Genomic DNA, 17,814 nt, shown 5'->3' on the forward strand with positions numbered 1-17,814 from the left:
GTGGTTCTGGCTCCTCTCTTGTCTCTATTGCTTTCTGTGTTTCCTAGTATTCAGGGGTCGGACCCACCGGACTGACCTTCTAATGGTCTCGTCTTTTATTTCCTTTGATCCATCTCTTTATTTTATTTGCCTTCCCTTATAGGATATTTCCTCAACTTTATGTTTCAGTTCTCCTATTGTTTTTCGTGTTTTTCATTTTCAAGAATTCTTCGCTATTGTTGTCCTTCAAGTGTTACTCTTACATAGCATATTTTCTTGTGTCTTGTTTAACTCTCTTCTGCTGTTAGTGATAGCTTCTCTTTTGGGAGTTTATTTTTCCCTTTATATGTAGACTTTGTTTTCTCTAAATTGCCTTTTTTTCTATTTTTTTTTTTTTTTGATTTGGCCTCTGTCTTTCTTATTAGAGGTTTTCCTCAGCTATCTGATAGTCTGTGATTGTTTTCTGACGACCATAGATCAACCTCAACTTTGATAGAGATCTATGCATGTGAATGGAGCATGGTCGCTGAGCTTTAGAGAAGGGCCATCCAGCTGCGTTGTTGAGTTCTGGAACTCCCTTGGCTGTCCTGCTCTCCTGTCTTCTTGGGCTGGAGCAGATTCCACAGAAAAGTCGATGGATCTCTTGTCTGGGGTAAAGGCCTGAGTCTGAGTTCTGAGAGTCAGAGAGAGAGAGAGAGCTGGGAAGGTCTCAGCATCTGTATATATGCACTTAGTCCCTACCGTGTAGGCTCTGGTATCCCCCAGATACTAACATGCAGGGAGGAGTGACTTCATAGAATACACAGGAAAGGGAAGCTGCTACTGCCATTTCTGTAGGACTGTTAAAGTCTGCTTAGCTTATTTGCATTAAGTGCCTTTCAGTGTACTCCTTGTCTTTGGTGGTAGGTGGGATTCAGCAAAGACCTGAGTGATTTTGACTTTGACACACTCTAGGCCTTCCCCATCTGCCTCCCTGTCTTACATTTGGAAGCCTGGTTTCCAGAGAAGTGTTGTGTCTCCACAGTCTGCTTGCTGATTCACAGGGCAAATGACAAACCCATTGATGGCTTGGGGGCTTGAACGTTTTTCTAATCTGCCACTTATTTCCTGGAGCAGAGGGGGAAGAACTAAAATATGTAAATATCTACCTAAAAATATCTGAAAATGCAGGCGAGACCTGCAAGTAGCCAGCTTACCGGTATCAGCTTCAATGAGCAACACCATTTCTCCTCCTGGTTGTGAGTGCAGCTTGGGGACTGGTTGTATTATGTGCCAGGGGCACCTGCTTACTCAGACACTCATAGTCAATATATGTGCCTCTTTATGGCGACTGGAAAACACACTGGGCAACCTGTTGAAGTAAATGAATTTAGCTCAACAGCCGATTGAGAAAAGAGGAAGTTACAGTTGAAAACCCAGGAGGAGGAAGAAAACTCGGGTTGCTTCCAAGAATGGAGACAAGTTTTATAGTCTTATTTTCTCAACAGTTAATGATGAGTATGCCAGAACAAGAGTGACTGAATACCTGAGAATGTTTTTCTCCAGAAATGCATCTTTCAGTCCTTCTCATGAATATTTCCCGGAGGACTTCCACACCCTAGGACAGAGCTGCAGTCGTTATAATCGACACCACTGAGGCGCTGTCTCTCAAAGCACTCTTTTGCTTGCCTCCCTGCTTTTCTTAGCTATCGTGACAGGTCTGAATGAACCACCGTAGTATTTCCCTACCTTTCTCTATCAGTAAGATGCAGACTTGCTGGAATCCCCAAGTTGTAAGACCTTCCAGCTTAAGAGACACAAAAGATTACTAGGTATTAAAATCACCCCATATCAAACAGCTGTTGATAGTGATATCATTTCTGCTCTGGGAAGGTAAATGCTAATATTGTCACACTTCTATAAATCATAAATTAAGAATCATCACCTGTGCTAGGACCCAACAATGAATTCTCATTATCATTTGCTAGATTGTAATTCCTTAGCTAAAACACAAGCTTTTTTTTTCCTTAAAAAGTTGATTTTTAAAAATAAGCATTATTGAGATATAATTCACATACCACAAAACTCAGCCTTTTAAAATATACGATTCGGTGGTTTTCGTACAGTTACAGAGTTGTGCGGCTACCACCACAATCTAATTCTAGAACATTTTCATCACCTCAAAAGAAATCCCCCCATTCCCCCATTCTCCAGCCCTAGGTAACCACTCACCTACTGTCTGTCTCTAGATTTGCTTAGGCTGGATATTTCATAAGAATGGAATCATATAATAAGTGGTCTTTTGTGACTGGATTCTTCCACTTAGCATAGTGGGTTTTTTGTTTGTTTGTATGCGTGTTTTTTAAATGATTCACAACAAAGCATCTTTAGTTTTCACAAAATTTTCCATAAAGTCAATGACCCGTGTAGGGAAGGAAATTTTTCCCCTTCTTCCCTTCTAGGTTCTTCGGCTGGCTAATAATTAAGTTGACAGAAATCAGATTAACCATAGAAGAACAAATTTAATTTCATACATACAGGAGCCCATAAAAATTTGAGTCTCCAAGAAGTGATTAAAGAAGACAGTTTTTATACCCCTTAGAAAAAGAAAAAATAAATTTGTGATGGCTTTACAAGACAAAGGGCTTAGTAAATTAATGAAGAAGTAACAACAATTGTGTATATAGCCTTCTTGGCCCTAAATTCCCTATCTTTGGTGATAAGGATATCTCTCTTCCTCCTGGTAGAGAGAGAGTACCTTTCACATGGGAGATTTATTTCCTGCTTCCATGGGGGACAGAAGAGGGTCCGAGTATCCTTCTTGCACTGGCTGTTTCTTAAGTCACTTTAAAATAATCAGTATTGGGGCACCTGGGTGGCTCAGTAGGTTAAGCGGCTGACTTCGGCTCAGGTCATGATCTCACGGTCCATGAGTTCGAGTCCCGCGTCGGGCTCTGTGCTGACTGCTCAGAGCCTGGAGTCTGTTTCGGATTCTGTGTCTCCCTCTCTCTCTGACCCTCCCCCGTTCATGCTCTGTCTCTCTCTGTCTCAAAAATAAATAAACATTAAAAAAAATAAAATAATAAAATAATCAGTATGGCATATTTTGGGGTGGCATATTCTGTTCCCCTTCACCCAACATCACTCATTTCTCTGTCGTTGAAAATTCAGTTTCTGCAGGTTTGTTATGAAAACATCTCCAGGCATCACTATTTAATGCTTTAAGAATGGGCTTTTTCAAAATTCCCTCTGCTTCACTTTTTTCTAACCTGGGGAGGCTTTCAGTACACAAAGAGAGTACTGTGTTCTTCTCCGCTGTGTAACAAAAGAATTTCATTTTAATGAACTGTAAATAATAGTGTTGATATTTGGTCCAATTGATTACAATAGGATTCCATTCAAAGTGTCCGAAGTTTAAAATAATGGGCTTTAGTGTCCTACACTGCCTTTAGGAAAGGCACACTCTGTATCAGGGATGTTAGGCTTGGGCAAAGCACCATGACCATATTGGTTATACTTGTAAACTGCCTTAAGAGTGGTATTTCTCAAAGTGTGGGCATAGCCGAGCATGTCAGAATCACGGAGTGGCTGCTAAAAGGCACATTTGGGAACCTGCTCCTTACCTGCTGAATGGGAATCTGTGTGAGGCCTTCCCATCCAAGTTTGAGCACCAACCTTGAAGCCTTTGAGGACCATTCTTAGTCATTGTCATCCACAACCCAAGAACCTTAGCACCTCTTCCTTCTAGGGTTTTGTACTTACAAACCAACACAGACAAAGAACACGGCAACAAATAAACTCAAACAGAAAGAGAGAGAGGACTAAGAAATATAGATTCCTTATGAGCACTGACGGGGCGGTGGACTGGAAAACAAATGGGAATTTCACACGTACCTCCAAGAAATCACACATGTGAACCCACAAGCTAGCATGAACATGTGCTCATAGCAGATTTACTTGTCCTGGTCCCAAACTGGAAACAAGCCGGAAATGACCATCAAATTTATGTTTTAGAAAAGTCACTCTAGGGGTGCCTGGGTGGCTCAGTCAGTTAAGCGTCCGACTTCGGCTCAGGTCATGATCTCACTGTCCGTGAGTTCGAGCCCCGCATCAGGCTCTGGGCTGACAGCTCAGAGCCTGGAGCCTGCTTCGGATTCTGTGTCTCCCTCTCTCTCTGCCCCTCCCCTGCTCATGCTCTCTCTCTGTCTCAGAAATAAATAAAACATTAAAAAAAATTGAAAAAAAAAAAAAAGAAAAGTCACTCTAGGAGTACTATCAAAAGTCAGAGAGTGAAGATGGTAAATTTTATGTCATGTATATTTTATGTTAATAAAGGATGTCTCTCTTCCTCCTGGTATAGGGAGGGTACCTTTCACATGGGAGATTTATTTCCTGCTTCCAGGGAGGACAGGAAAGGGTCAGAGTATCCTTCTTGCACTGGCTGTTTCTTAAGTGATTTTAATTTCTAAAACAATCAGTCTGCCACATGGCATATTTTGGGGTGGCATATTCTGTTCCCCTTTGCCCAACATGACTCATTTTTTCTGTCATTGAAAATTCAGGTTCTGCAGGTTTGGTATGAAAAAATCTTCAGGCAATCATTAAGAGTGGTAAAGCTGTAGGCACAGTTGGGAAAAAGTGATGAAACCCTGGACCAAGGGAAAGGCGGCTGGGATAATGTGATGAAGGATTCAAAGGCATGAGAGACTTTTGGTGGAGTCGTTAGGGTTTTCTATACAGTGTCATATCGTCTGCAAATAGTAACAGTTTTACCTGTTCCTTACTGATGTGGATGCCTTTTATTTCTTTTTCTTGTCTGATTGTTGTGGCTAGGGATTCCAGTACTGTGTTGAATAAGTGTTAAGAGTGGGTGTCACTATCTTGTTCTTGACCCTAGAAGAAAAGCTCTCAGTTTTTCCCCACTGAGGATGATATTAGTTGTGGGATTTTCATATGTGGTCTTTATTATGTTGAGGTACATTCCCTTTAAGCCTACTTTGTTGAGGGAGGTTATCATGAATGGATGTTACTTTATCAAATGCTTTTTCTGCATCTGTTGAAAGGATTGTATGGTTCTTTGTTTCTTTGTTTCTTTTTTTTAATTTTTAACTTGTTTTATTTTTTATTTTTTTAAATTTACATCCAAATTAGTTAGCATATAGTGAAACAGTGATTTCAGGAGTAGATTCCTTAGTGCCCCTTACCCATTTAGCCCATCCCCCCTCCCACAACCCCTCCTGTAACCCTCAGTTTGTTCTCCATATTTATGAGTCTCTTCTGTTTTGTCCCCCTCCTTGTTATTATATTATTTTTGTTTCCCTTCCCTCATGTTTATCTGTTTTGTTTCTTAAAGTCCTCATATGAATGAAGGCATATGATTTTTGTCTTTCCTGTCTGACTAATTTCACTTAGCATAATACCCTCCAATTCCATCCACGTAGTTGCAGATGTCAGGATTTCATTCTTTTTGATTGCCAAGTAATACTCCATTGTATATATATATATGTGTCTTCTTTATCCATTCATCCATGGATAGACATTTTGGCTCTTCCTATACTTTGGCTATTGTTCATAGTGCTGCTATAAACATGGGGGTGCATGAGTCCCTTCGAAACAGCACACCTGTATGCCGTGGATATTTGCTTAGTAGTGTAATTGCTGGGCCGTAGGGTATTTCTATTTTTAATTTTTTGTGGAACCTCCATACTGTTTTCCACAGTGGCTGCACCAGCTTGCATTCCCACCAACAACGCAAAAGAGATCCTCTTTCTCTGCATCCTCACCAACATCTGTTGTTGCCTGAGTTGTTACTGTTTCAGCCATTCTAACAGGTATAAGGTGGTATCTCATTGTGGTTTTGATTTGTATTTCCCTGATGATGAGTATTGTTTAGCATTTTTTCATGTGTTGGTTGGCCATCTGGATGTCTTCTTTGGAGAAGTGTCTAGTCATGTCTTTTGCCCTTTTCTTCACTGGATTATTTGTTTTTTGGGTGTTGAGTTTGATAAGTTCTTTTTTTTTTTTTTTACATTTATTTATTTTTGAGAGACAGAGAGAGCACAAGTGGGGGAGGGGCAAAGAGAGAAGGAGACACAGAATCCAAAGCAGGCTCCAGGCTCTGAGCTGACAGCACAGAGCCCAACCCAGGGCTCGAACTCACAAACCGTGAGATCATGATGTGAGCCAAAGTCAGACACTTAACCAACAGAGCCACCCAGGCGCCCCTAGTTTGATAAGTTCTTTATAGATTTTGGATACTAACCCTTTATCTGATATGTCATTTGCAAATATGTTCTCCCATTCTGTTGGTTGCCTTTTCGTTTTGCTGATTGTTTCCTTCACTGTGCAGAAGCTTTTTATTTTGATGAGGTCCCAGTAGTTCATTTTTGCTCTTGTTTTCCTTGCCTCTGGAGACGTGTTGAGTAAGAAGTTGCCGCGGCTAAGATCAAAGAGGTTTTTGCCTGCTTTCTCCTTGAGGATTTTGATGGCTTCCTGTCTTACATTGAGGTCTTTCAACCATTTTGAGTTTATTTTTGTGTATAGTGTAAGAAAGTGGCCCAGGTTCATTCTTCAGCACGTTGCTGTCCAGTTTTCCCAGCACCACTTGCTGAAGAGACTGTCTTTATTCCATTGGATATTCTTTCCTGCTTTGTCAAAGATGAGTTGGCCATATGTTTGTGGGTCCATTTCTGGGTTCTCTATTCTGTTCCATTGATCTGAGTGTCTGTTCTTGGGCCAGTACCATACTGTCTTGATGGTTACAGCTTTGTAGTATAGCTTGAAGTCTGGGATTGTGATGTGTCCTGCTTTGGTTTTCTTTTTCAAGATTTCTTTGGCTATTCGGGGTCTTTTCTGGTTCCATACAAATGTTAGGATTATTTGTTCTACCTCTGTGAAGAATGCTGGTGTTATTTTGATAAGGATTGCATTGAATATGTAGATTGCTTTGGGTAGTATCGACATTTTAACAATATTTGTTCTTCGTATCCAGGAGCATGGAATCTTTTTCCAATTTTGTGTGTCTTCTTCAATTTCTTTCATAAGCTTTCTATAGTTTTCAGTGTATAGATTTTTCACCTCTTTGGTTAGATTTATTCCTAGGTATTTTATGTTTTTTTTTGTGCAACTGTGAGTGGGATCGATTCCTTGATTTCTCTTTCTGTCACTTCATTGTTGGTGTATAGGGATGCAACCGATTTCTGTGCATTGATTTTATATCCTGCAATTTTGCTGAATTCATGAATCAATTCTAGAAGTTTTTTGGTGGAATCTTTTGGGTTTTCCATATAGAGTATCATGTCATCTGCGAAGAGTCAAAGTTTGACCTCCTCCTGGCTGATTTGGATGCCTTTTATTTCTTTGTGTTTCCTGATTGCAGAGGCTAAGACTTCCAAGAGTGTGTTGAATAACAGTGGTGGGAGTGGACATCCCTGTCTTGTTCCTGACCTTAGGGGGAAAGCTCTCAGTTTTTCCCCACTGAGGATGAGATTAGCATTGGGTTGTTCATATATAGCTTTTATGATCTCGAGGTATGCTCCTTCTATCCCTACCTCCTTGAGAGTTTTTATCAAGAAAGGATGCTGTATTTTGTCAAATGCTTTCTCTGCATCTGTTGAGAGGATCATATGGTTCTTGTCCTTTCTTTTATTGATGTGATGAATCACATTAATTGTTTTGTGGATATTGAACGAGCCCTGCATCCCAGGTATAAATCCCGCTTGGTCGCGGTGAATAATTTTTTTAATGTATTGTTGGATCTGGTTGGCTAATATCTTGTTGAGGATTTTTGCATCCATGTTCATCAGGGAAATTGGTCTATAGTTCTCCTTTTTAGTGGGGTCTCTGGTTTTGGAATCAAGGTAATGCTGGCTTCATAGAAAGAGTTTGGAAGTTTTCCTTCCATTTCTTTTTTTTGGAACACCTTTAAGAGAATAGAGGTTAATTCTTCCTTAAATGTTTGGTAGAATTCCCCTGCAAAGCCATCTGGCCTTGGACTCTTGTTTTTTGTGAGATTTTCTATTACAAATTCAATTTCCTTACTGGTCATGGGTCTGTTCAAATTTTCTATTTCTTCCTGTTTCCATTTTGGTAGTGTATATGTTTCTAGGAATTTGTCCATTTCTTCCAGATTGCCCATTTTATTGGCATATAATTGCTCATACTATTCTCTTATTATTGTTTTTATTTCTGCTGTATTGGTTGTGATCTCTCCTTTTTCATTCTTGATTTTATTTATTTGGGTCCTTTCCTTTTTCTTCTTAATCAAACTGGCTAGTGGCTTATCAATTTTGTTAATTCTTTCAAAGAACCAGCTCCTGGTTTCATTGATCTGTTCTACTGTTTTTTTTGGTTTTGATAGCATTAATTTGTTCTCTAATCTTTATTATTTCTTGTCTTCTGCTAGTTTTGGGTTTTCTTTGCTGTTCTTTTTCCAGCTCCTTAAGGTGTAAAGTTAGGTTGTGTATCTAAGATCTTTCTTCCTTCTTTAGGAAGGCCTGGATTGCTATATACTTTCCTCCTATGACCGCCTTTGCTGCGTCCCAGAGGTTTGGGGTCATGGTGTTATCATTTTCATTGACTTCCATATACTTTTTAATTTCCTCTTTAACTGCTTGGTTAGCCCATTCATTCTTCAGTCTCCCAAGTATTTGTTACCTTTCCAAATTTTTTCTTGTGGTTGATTTTGAGTTTCATAGTGTTGTGGCCTGAAAATATGCACAGTATGATCTTGATCTTTTTGTACTTACTTAGGGCTGATTTGTGTCCCAGTATATGGTCTATTCTGGAGAACGTTCCATGTGCACTGGAGAAGAATGTATATTCTGCTGCTTTAGGATGAAATGTTCTGAATATATCTGTTAAGTCCATCTGGTCCAGTGTGTCATTCAAAGCCATTGTTTCCTTGTTGATATTTTGATTAGATGATCTGTCTATTGCTGTGAGTGGAGTGTTGAAGTCTCCTAGTGTTATGGTATTACTGTCGATGAGTTTCTTTATGTTTGTGATTAATTGATTTGTATATTTGGGTGCTCCACATTTGGCGCATAAATGTTTACAATTGTTAGATCTTCCTGGTGGATAGACCCCTTGATTATGATATAATGCCCTTCTGCATATCTTGATACAGTCTTTATTTTAAAGTCTAGATTGTCTGATATAAGTATGGCTACTCTGGCTTTCTTTTGTTGACCATTAGCATGATAGATGGTTCTCCATCCCCTTACTTTCAATCTGAAGGTGTCTTTAGGTGTAAAATGGGTCTTATCTTTTCTTTTATTAATGTGGTGTGATTACCTTGATTGATTTGCAAATATTGAACCACCTTGCAACCCAGGAATGAATCCCACTTGATCGCAGTAAGTGATTTCTTAAAATGTATTGTTGTATTTGGTTTGCTAATATTTTGTTGCAATTTATGCATCTATGCTCATCAGAAATATTGGCCTATAATTTTCTCTCTTTTTTGTCTTGTCTTTATCTGGTTTTGGTATCAGGGTGATGCTGGCCTCAAAGGATGAATTTGGAAGCTTTCTTTCCTCTTCTATTTTTTTGTAATAGTTTGAGAAGAATAAGTATTAATTCTTATTTAAATGTTTGGTAGAATTCTCTTGTGAAGCCATCTGGTTTTGGACTTTTGTTTGTTGGGGGTTGTTTGATTTCTACTTCAATTTAATTGCTGGAATTCAGTCTGTTCAAATTTTCTGTTTCTTTCCGATTTAGTTTTCGGAGGTTATATGTTTCTAGGATATTATCTAGCATCACTATTCACCAGGGAAATGCAAATCAAAACCACAATGAGATATCACTGCACACTTGTCAGAATGACTGATATAGGGGTCCCTGGGTGGCTCAGCTGGTTAAGTGTCTGACCCTTGGTTTTGGCTCAGGTCATGATCTCATGGTTTTGTGAGTTTGAGCCCCGTGTAGGGCTCTGTTCTGGCAGCCCAGAGCCTGCTTGGGATTCTCTCTCTCCCTCTCTCTCCGCCCCTCCCCCACTCGCACTGTCTCCATCTCTGTCAAAACAAATAAACTTAAAAAAGAATGGCTAATAGAAAAAAAAAACCCACAAGAAACAACAAGTGTTGGCAAGAATGTGGAGAAAAAGGAATCCTTGTGCACTGGTGGTAAGAATGCCAGTGGCGCAGCCACTGCAGAAAACGGTGTGGAGCTTCTTTAAGAAATTAAAAATAGAATCAGTGTATGATCCAGTAATTCCATGCTGGGTATTTGCTCCAAGAAAATGGAAACACTAATTCAAGAAGATATGTGCACGCCTATGTTTATTGCAGCATTATTTATAATAGCCAAGGTATGGAAGCAGTCCAGATGTCCCTTGAATGATGAGTGGATAAAGATGTTGTGTGCGTGTGTGTGTGTGCGTGTGTGTGTGTGTGTGTACCCAGTGGAATATTACTCAGCCATAAAATAATGAAATCTTGCCATTTGCAACAATATGGATGGATCTAGAGAGTAGGATGCTAAGTGAAATAAGTCAGAGAAAGATAAATACCATGTGATTTCCTCACTTGTGGAATTTAAGAAACAAACTCGTAAAGAATAAAGAGACAAACCAAGAAACGGACTCTTAACTATAGAGCACAAACTGGTGGTTACCAGAGGGGAGGTGGGTAGGAGGATGGGTGAAATTAGTGAAGGGGATTAAGAGTACACTTGTGATGATCACTGAGAAATGTATAGAATTGCTGAATCCCTATATTGTACACCTGAAGCTAATGTAACACTGCATGTTAATTATACTGAAAGAAAGGTGCACAATTTAATGATTTTTGGCATATAACATTGTTAGTCTTTTAAACTTGTAAAATAGATGCAACATAAATGTTCCCATTTCAACCATTAAGTCAACAAACAAAGGCGTGAGAGAAACAGAACGGACAAAAAAGAGTGGCTGCTTTTTGTGGGGAAAGGGAATCCATTTCGGGCCATTCGGCCGATGGCAGAGTCATTTCCTTGAGAGGAATACAAGAGGAAATGCAGAAGTGGAAAATCTCACGTGGCAATGACTCACGTGTGATTGGGTCTGGAGCTTAGAACAAAGGTCTGAGCTGTAGATAACGTTGTTTGGGGAATCCTCAAACGAGAGATGGAAAGTGAATCTGAAAAGGATAAAAAAGAAAAGAAAGAATGGAGGACAGGGGTAGAAAGTCCACCTGAAGCCGGTGAACAGCCCAGCTTCCTTGCTGGCTGCTCCATTCCTTGTGCCCACGAATTGTTCCCATAAATAAAATGAGGAATGCTACGTTGTTGCAAACAAAGCTATTAAGCCATGTTATTAGGCAAAAACCTAAAAAACACTACTCCAGCGCACACTGACTTCTCATTACAACACAAATAACCTCGTTAAAAAACCACATAGACACAGCATCAATACGTGATTGGTTTTATGTTGCAAGAAGCCGGATTTCTCCCATACACACGACTCCCTGAACTTTCCTTCTCCGCCGTCTCCAGTTAACATCATCTTTGGTGCCCCAAAGAAGAGAATATTTCATCTGAGAGCATTTGTCTTATTTGGAAAGCTGACAGTGACAATATCAAAGAACCAGTCTCTTCTAAGTGGAACTAAGGGAGACCAAATTCACATCCAGCTCCACTCGGAAGACCTTTGCTAGGATGCGGCTCTTGCTTATCTTAGGACAAAGGAACCCTCAGGGCTTGATCTGGCCAATAGATGAAGAGCGACTTTAGACTCCCCAGCGTCCTGGCAGAACCTAGACTGACATTTAATTTTAAGAGGATTTTGCTAGTGGTCATCATTAGTTTTTTTTTTTTTTTCTATTAAAGGCAGTTCTCAAACCATCTAAGAATTAACTGCTTACTTAAGAGTAAATCCTGCTTCATTCATCTAGTCATTTAGAGAAATATTTACTGAGTGATTACTGGATGCCAACTAGCATACTAGATGCTGGGGTAAGTATATTTATATTAATAGCACTTTTCTTTTTACCTTTTCCTATATATAAGCCCCCAGGTAATTTTCTCTTTCCATTGAAATAGACCTTCATGTATAATTGGGTGAATTTAAAACAAACGAAAAGGCTCACAAGCTCCTTATGAGTCTGTCTACCAAAAATTTAGCAGACATGGAAAAACTCTACAGGTTTGTGGTCAGTTTTTGAAGCTCTAAGACATCTGCTTGGGTTAGTACTAGCCTGAAGAGGTATCCCAATGAATTCCCTCATCAAGTATGTTTGAGATAAACCTATGGAAGAGAGTTTTATCCATGGCGTGCCTGGTTTCTTCTGTCACAATAGTACACATCATGTGGCTTCCAGAAAACTCTTCTCTCTATGCACTCATGAAAGAATAGCCGTGGGAAAGGCAGATGATGTCTTAGCATTACAAAAACAGCAGTGACCTTGAGTGCCCTTGAAAGGGTCTCAAGGACCGCCCCAGACCACACTTTGAGAACCCCTGCCCTCGTCTAATCTCCTTGTTACATACAAGGAGGCTGGGTCTCACAGAGAATACGTTAACGCTAGGGAAGATTCCAGATGGTTTGGCTTAGGTTTCCAGTCAGAAACCTGGGAAGTATACCCAAATGACCTGTCCTGTTCACTGTCGTTGCAAGGACTATCACAATACAGCACCAAAACTGTTTTGTTTTAAATAAAACGGAAGGGGAAAATCCACAAACACAATAAGTTCTGCAACAGGCATACTGAGCTGAATTAGGATGTCCATTTGAGCTGCCGCACAGCAGGCATCCTAGAGAAGAAATACGGAAAACAGAACCACCAAATGTCACCATTTATCACATTTTCTGAGCCTGAAATGCAATTCGTGACATAATGCCAGAGAAAGTTTCTCAAGTACTGGCTGCAAGGGTGATGGGAATATCAAGAGAGGGCACATAAACTGGCAATCATCTGGAACTTTCTAGATACAGTGGAGTTGTTCTGAAACGTAGGTGCGTTTCCTTCTCTAACTGGACCTTATTTTGTCTTCTCTAAGTGAATCAGGTTATCTTCTTGTTCCCCTAGAGGTGATGTCCTTTGTATCCTGCCAGATGGTCCAAATCTTCTTTAAATGGGTCATAGCCTTGTTCCCTTAAGCAACATGGCGCCCAGAAAGGCCGGTCCGGTGGAGAAGCCTGCCAGCCTCCTTTCAGCATTCATTTTTTTTCAGGCTCTGTGTTTCATGGTTCTGGATCACGAGTCATCCACCTCTCCTTTTGTGAATATAGTGACGTGATGCTAATTCTCTTCCCCAACAAAATAATTCACAACGGAGGCAAAGCGAACACTTCTCAGGTGAAGAGTTACTTCTTCCCTGCTCCTCCTTTGCGTGCGTTCTTCCCGACCGTCACTGAACTCAGATGGGCCCCAGGAAGTTGGAACCTGCCCCTTATCTCTTCCCCAGGAGGACACAGCGAGGATGCCTGCAGCTGCTCACCACTGCTCCTACCCCAGCTCCAGGAGATTCCCCAGCAGCTCCATGCAAAAGGTCATAGGGCGGGAGGCTGTGGGGAGCACGGCCCTTAGCATGGTGTTTTTGAGTTTGACCCATATCGGAGCCTGTGTTGGACTTCACTCCTTTTTATTGCTGAATAGTATTCTGTTGTATGAAGGCCCCCCATTTGTGTATCCTTTAATCATTGGGTGAACATTTGGATCGTTTATACGTTTAGGCTATTACAAGTAATGTTGCAATGAGGCTTTGTGTGCAGATCTTTGTGTGGACGTATGTTTTCATTTCTCTTGGGTAGATACCTAAGATAGGAGCCGCTAAGTCCTCTGGGGGCTGTATGTTTAACATTTAACCGCCAAACTGGTTTTCAGAGTCCGTGAGTTATCATATGTTCCTGTCGGCAGTGTCTGGTGGTTCTGATTTCTCCGTATCCTTATCAATACTTGTGATTGTCCATCTTGGTAATTTCAGCCTTCCCGGCGGGTACAAAGTACCATCTCCTTGTGGTTTTATTTGCATTTCCCTAACGATCGAGCATCTTTTTCGTGTGCTTATAGACTATGTGTCTTCTTTAGAGAACTGTCCGTTAAATTCTTTTCTCATCTTAAAATTAGGTCGCCTTTTTTCTTGTTAAGTCGTAAGAATTGTTCATATATCCTGTGTGCTATGCCCTTGTTGGATAAAGGCTTTGCAAATGTTTTTTTTCCAGGCCTGTTGGTTGTCTTTAGACTTGCTGTTGCCCGAAGCAACATTAAGATTGGTAAACCCAATTTATCAGTTTTTTCCTGTGTCATCTGATTTTTTTTTTTTTTTTTTGGTGTTGTTGTTGTTGTTATTATGTCTAAGAAGTCCCTGCCTAAACCCAAGGTCATGAAGATTTACTCCCATATTTTTTTTCCTGAGTTTTGTAGTTTTATTTTTTCGGTTAGGTGTAAGATTTATTTTCAGTTATTTTTTTGTGTGTGGTGTGCGTATTCATCCCTTTGCAGGTGGGTGTCCCTCGCGTGGGAATATGCTGAATCCCTTTCTGCGGGCTGACTTTCTCATTTAAAGATCCCTTTGTACTCCCTGGCCAGCCTCAGGCCATTGACAGTGCTTTTGGCAGTCAGCTTTGCCCTGGAGCCTGCACTTGCCCTTTCTTCCTCTTTTGGCCCAGGGTGTCTAGAGACAGGTTGAATAACCACCCTGGAGTTCCGCCAGAGTCACAAGATGAGGAAGGGCAAGAGGTACACACAGGAGACACAGCAGGGTGGGGGGTGGGATGCAGAGGAAGTTCAACATCATGTGGTTTCACTGGCTCAGCCATGCTTAAGTGCCAGTATTAGTTCAAGCAATTGAGACTTCCCAAGAGCCTGTCCCTTCCCCTCCAAGTCATTTGTTTATTCCTGTCTGGGGGCTTGTCTGGCCGTCTCCCCAGACTCATGAACACAGAGCAGGCAAGCGGTTCCAGGGGCGCAGCATCCGGTGTGAGCTAGGCTGTGGCCCTAATCAAGCCATCGGTTGTGGCAAAGGTCTGGCATACGTGGAGGATGCGGAGTTGAGTTTAAGAAAGGATCACCAGGGGGCGCCCGCGTAGCTCAGTTGGTTGAATGTCTGACCCTTGGTTTAGGCTCAGGTCACGATCTTACGGATTCATGAGTTCGAGCCCCACATCAGGCTTTGTGCTGACAGCTCAAAGCCTGCCCGGGATTCTCTCTCGCTGTCTCTCTGCCCCTCTCCCACTCGCGTGGTCTCTGTCCTTCTCAAATAAATAAATGAATAAATGAATGAATGAATAAATAAATAAATCGTTAAAAAAAAAAGAAGGGATCACCAGATTTTGTGAGCTTCTCTCGGCCACTTACGGAGGAAATGAATTTGCATGTGGGGTTAGGTGCACATCAGAACTGAAAGGGAAAACAGTGTCGAGGTCGAAAGCAGGGACTGGAGACAGATCGCCTCAGTTGGAACAGGGGCTTGGTCATGGCGGGCAGTCTACGTGATACTGCCACAGCCGCATTTTCTCTCTTGCTTTCGTCCGCAGCCCAATGGCCTTTTCGTATGCTATGTAGTTTATTTATTATGTTTATAGTTTACTGTCTGACTTTCTCATCCCCTCCCCTTTGATGACAGAAATCTTTGTTTTTGTAGTTGTTTTTTAAAAAAAACTATTTAATGTTAATTTATTTTTGAGAGAGGGAGAGAGAGAGAGAGTGAGAGAGCGAGAGAGCAAGGGGCGAGAGAGAGAGAGAGAAAGAGAATCCCAAGCAGACTCCACCATGTCAGTGAGAGCCCGACATGAGGCTTGAATTCATGAGTCGTGAGATCATGACCTGAGCAGATAGTAAGATAGCAGATAGCTCAACTGAGTGAACCACCCGGGTGCCCCATAGTTGTTTCTGATGTGTCCCAAGAACCTAGAGGACTTAAGACATATATAGTAGATGGCCAATAAATATTTGTCAAATATGATTAATAATAGTATCAACCTTACTGTATTGTTGTAAAGATTAAGTGAGTTAGTGCTATAATATGTTTGGGGCAGCACCTATGGCGTACTAAGTGCTATATAAGACATAAGTGTCTTATGTCCTGGCTGGCCTGGGACAGTCCTGCTTTTGACCCATTTCCTGGAGTAATTGCTAATACTGTTTCCTTTCAGTTACAAAAAGAAAGGTTTGTTTTAGATGCAAAATTACATGGTTTCCTACATGTAAGTGTTTTTACTCATTCATTTAAGAAACTTTAAAAAAATTTAGCTACTGTTTACCGGGTACCATGTCAGATGCTAACAGCAAGGGTCTTACCTCCTTCCCTTCGAGAACTACGGTTTATGGACTTTGCCTGGCGAACTTAAGAGCATGATTAAGCAGACGACCTTGAATCCTGAATTCATGGTGAATACTTATGATCGGACTTGCGTCCATGTAGTTCTTTGCTGTTTTGTGGGGAAGTTTCTCGTTTCTAAGTTTATATAGCAACCCAACAAGGTGGAAACAATTACTGTGGCTCTCGTACTGATGAGAAACTGGGGTTCCGAGAGGACCGGTCACTTGGTAAGGATTGCACAGCTAGAGAGCACGTGGTTGAAGGCTGTGGTTCCCACATGTTTTCCAGCTGAGTAACAGCACTGACCTGACGAGCCAATAGCCCTTGATGGCTTGGACTCATTGATTCTGCATTGTTCTACAATAAGCAGCTTTTTTCTTATTCTTAGGGAATGTGTCTGTTACACTGATTAAACGTGGGTACACATTTTGAATGAAGGACAAGGCAGAAGACTCTAATTCTTCTGATTTCTGACCTCGCCTGGTCAAGGCAGTGACGCGTTCTCAGATCGGGTCTAGGATGGTCCTGTCTGGTGGCCACTACAGCTTTTCTCACGTTCCTCTGCCTCCCTCTAGTGACTGAATCCCAGAATTACTACTATGTATCACATGTGTGCATTTTACATGGATGTATTTTACAAGCACACACATTTGCAAGGACACAGAAGCTACAAAAAAAAAAAAAATACACCTTGGCAACCTCTCTAAGGACCACAAGAAACAAAGGGGACTTAAATTTTCAAAGAGTGGCATCTGGGTGGCTCAGTTGGTTAAGCATCCGACTCTTGATTTCAACTCACGTCATGATCTCACGGTTCGTGAGTTTAAGCCCTGCGTTAGTGAGCGCAGAACCTGCTTGGGATTCTCTCTCTGCCCCTCCTCTCCCTCCCTCCTTCCCTCCCTCTCTCTCTCTCTCCCTCTCAAAATAAATAAATATTAAAAAAATAAATAACTTAAATTTTTTTTCAAAGATGAGTTGAAGTAGCTATTCTGTTTCCACTCTTTCTTCTACAGAGTTAACCAAGTTAAGACTTCCTTTCACTCTTTAATTCAGTGCGTGCTGTATTCTGACCACTTTTGTCCTTTTTCACTCCTTCCTGTCTTCCTCTCCCTATTCTTCCATTCCTTCATCAGGGCTTTTTTATTTTGTGTTTTATGTCTTCTGCCAGTCAGTGTTCTAGGCAAGGAAGTCAGGGACACCCTCGGGGCTCTGCTCAAGCCTGCTGGCAGCTCTCATGCCCAAAGGAATGGCTCCCCTCCATGCTAGAACATTCAGTTTCTAGCAACTTGTAGACTGTAAACACGCAGAGGCAGGGCGGGGCAGGAATCTGGCTTCTCAATGACACTGTGATCACACAAACACAGGAATTTGCCATTAGTCACCTAGCCAACACAAGGCAAGACCACAGTCTAGGTGATCCCTTCTAGTTGGAAACCAGGAAAGGAGGGAAGGGGTTCTAGCACGTTCTCTGTACCAATGGACGTGAAGGGAAGAAAGTATTCTTCCTCTCCCCTTTAGAGTCTTCCCGCTGGACTCGGAATAAAGTTTACGTGCGACAGATTAACAGGAGAAAAAGTCCCAAAGCTTTATTACCCGCGCGCAAAGACCCGGAAATGA

General features: G+C 41.3%; 1 pseudogene; it reads right to left on the bottom strand.

The window, feature by feature from the left end:
• Window positions 1-12,922: 12,922 nt before the first annotated feature.
• LOC109501894 lies at window positions 12,923-13,488 on the bottom strand (annotated as a pseudogene).
• Between the last annotated feature and the right edge of the window lie 4,326 nt (window positions 13,489-17,814).

The sequence above is a fragment of the Felis catus genome, chromosome B4, assembly GCF_018350175.1.
Source record: "Felis catus isolate Fca126 chromosome B4, F.catus_Fca126_mat1.0, whole genome shotgun sequence".
NCBI classification, from domain to species: domain Eukaryota; kingdom Metazoa; phylum Chordata; class Mammalia; order Carnivora; family Felidae; genus Felis; species Felis catus.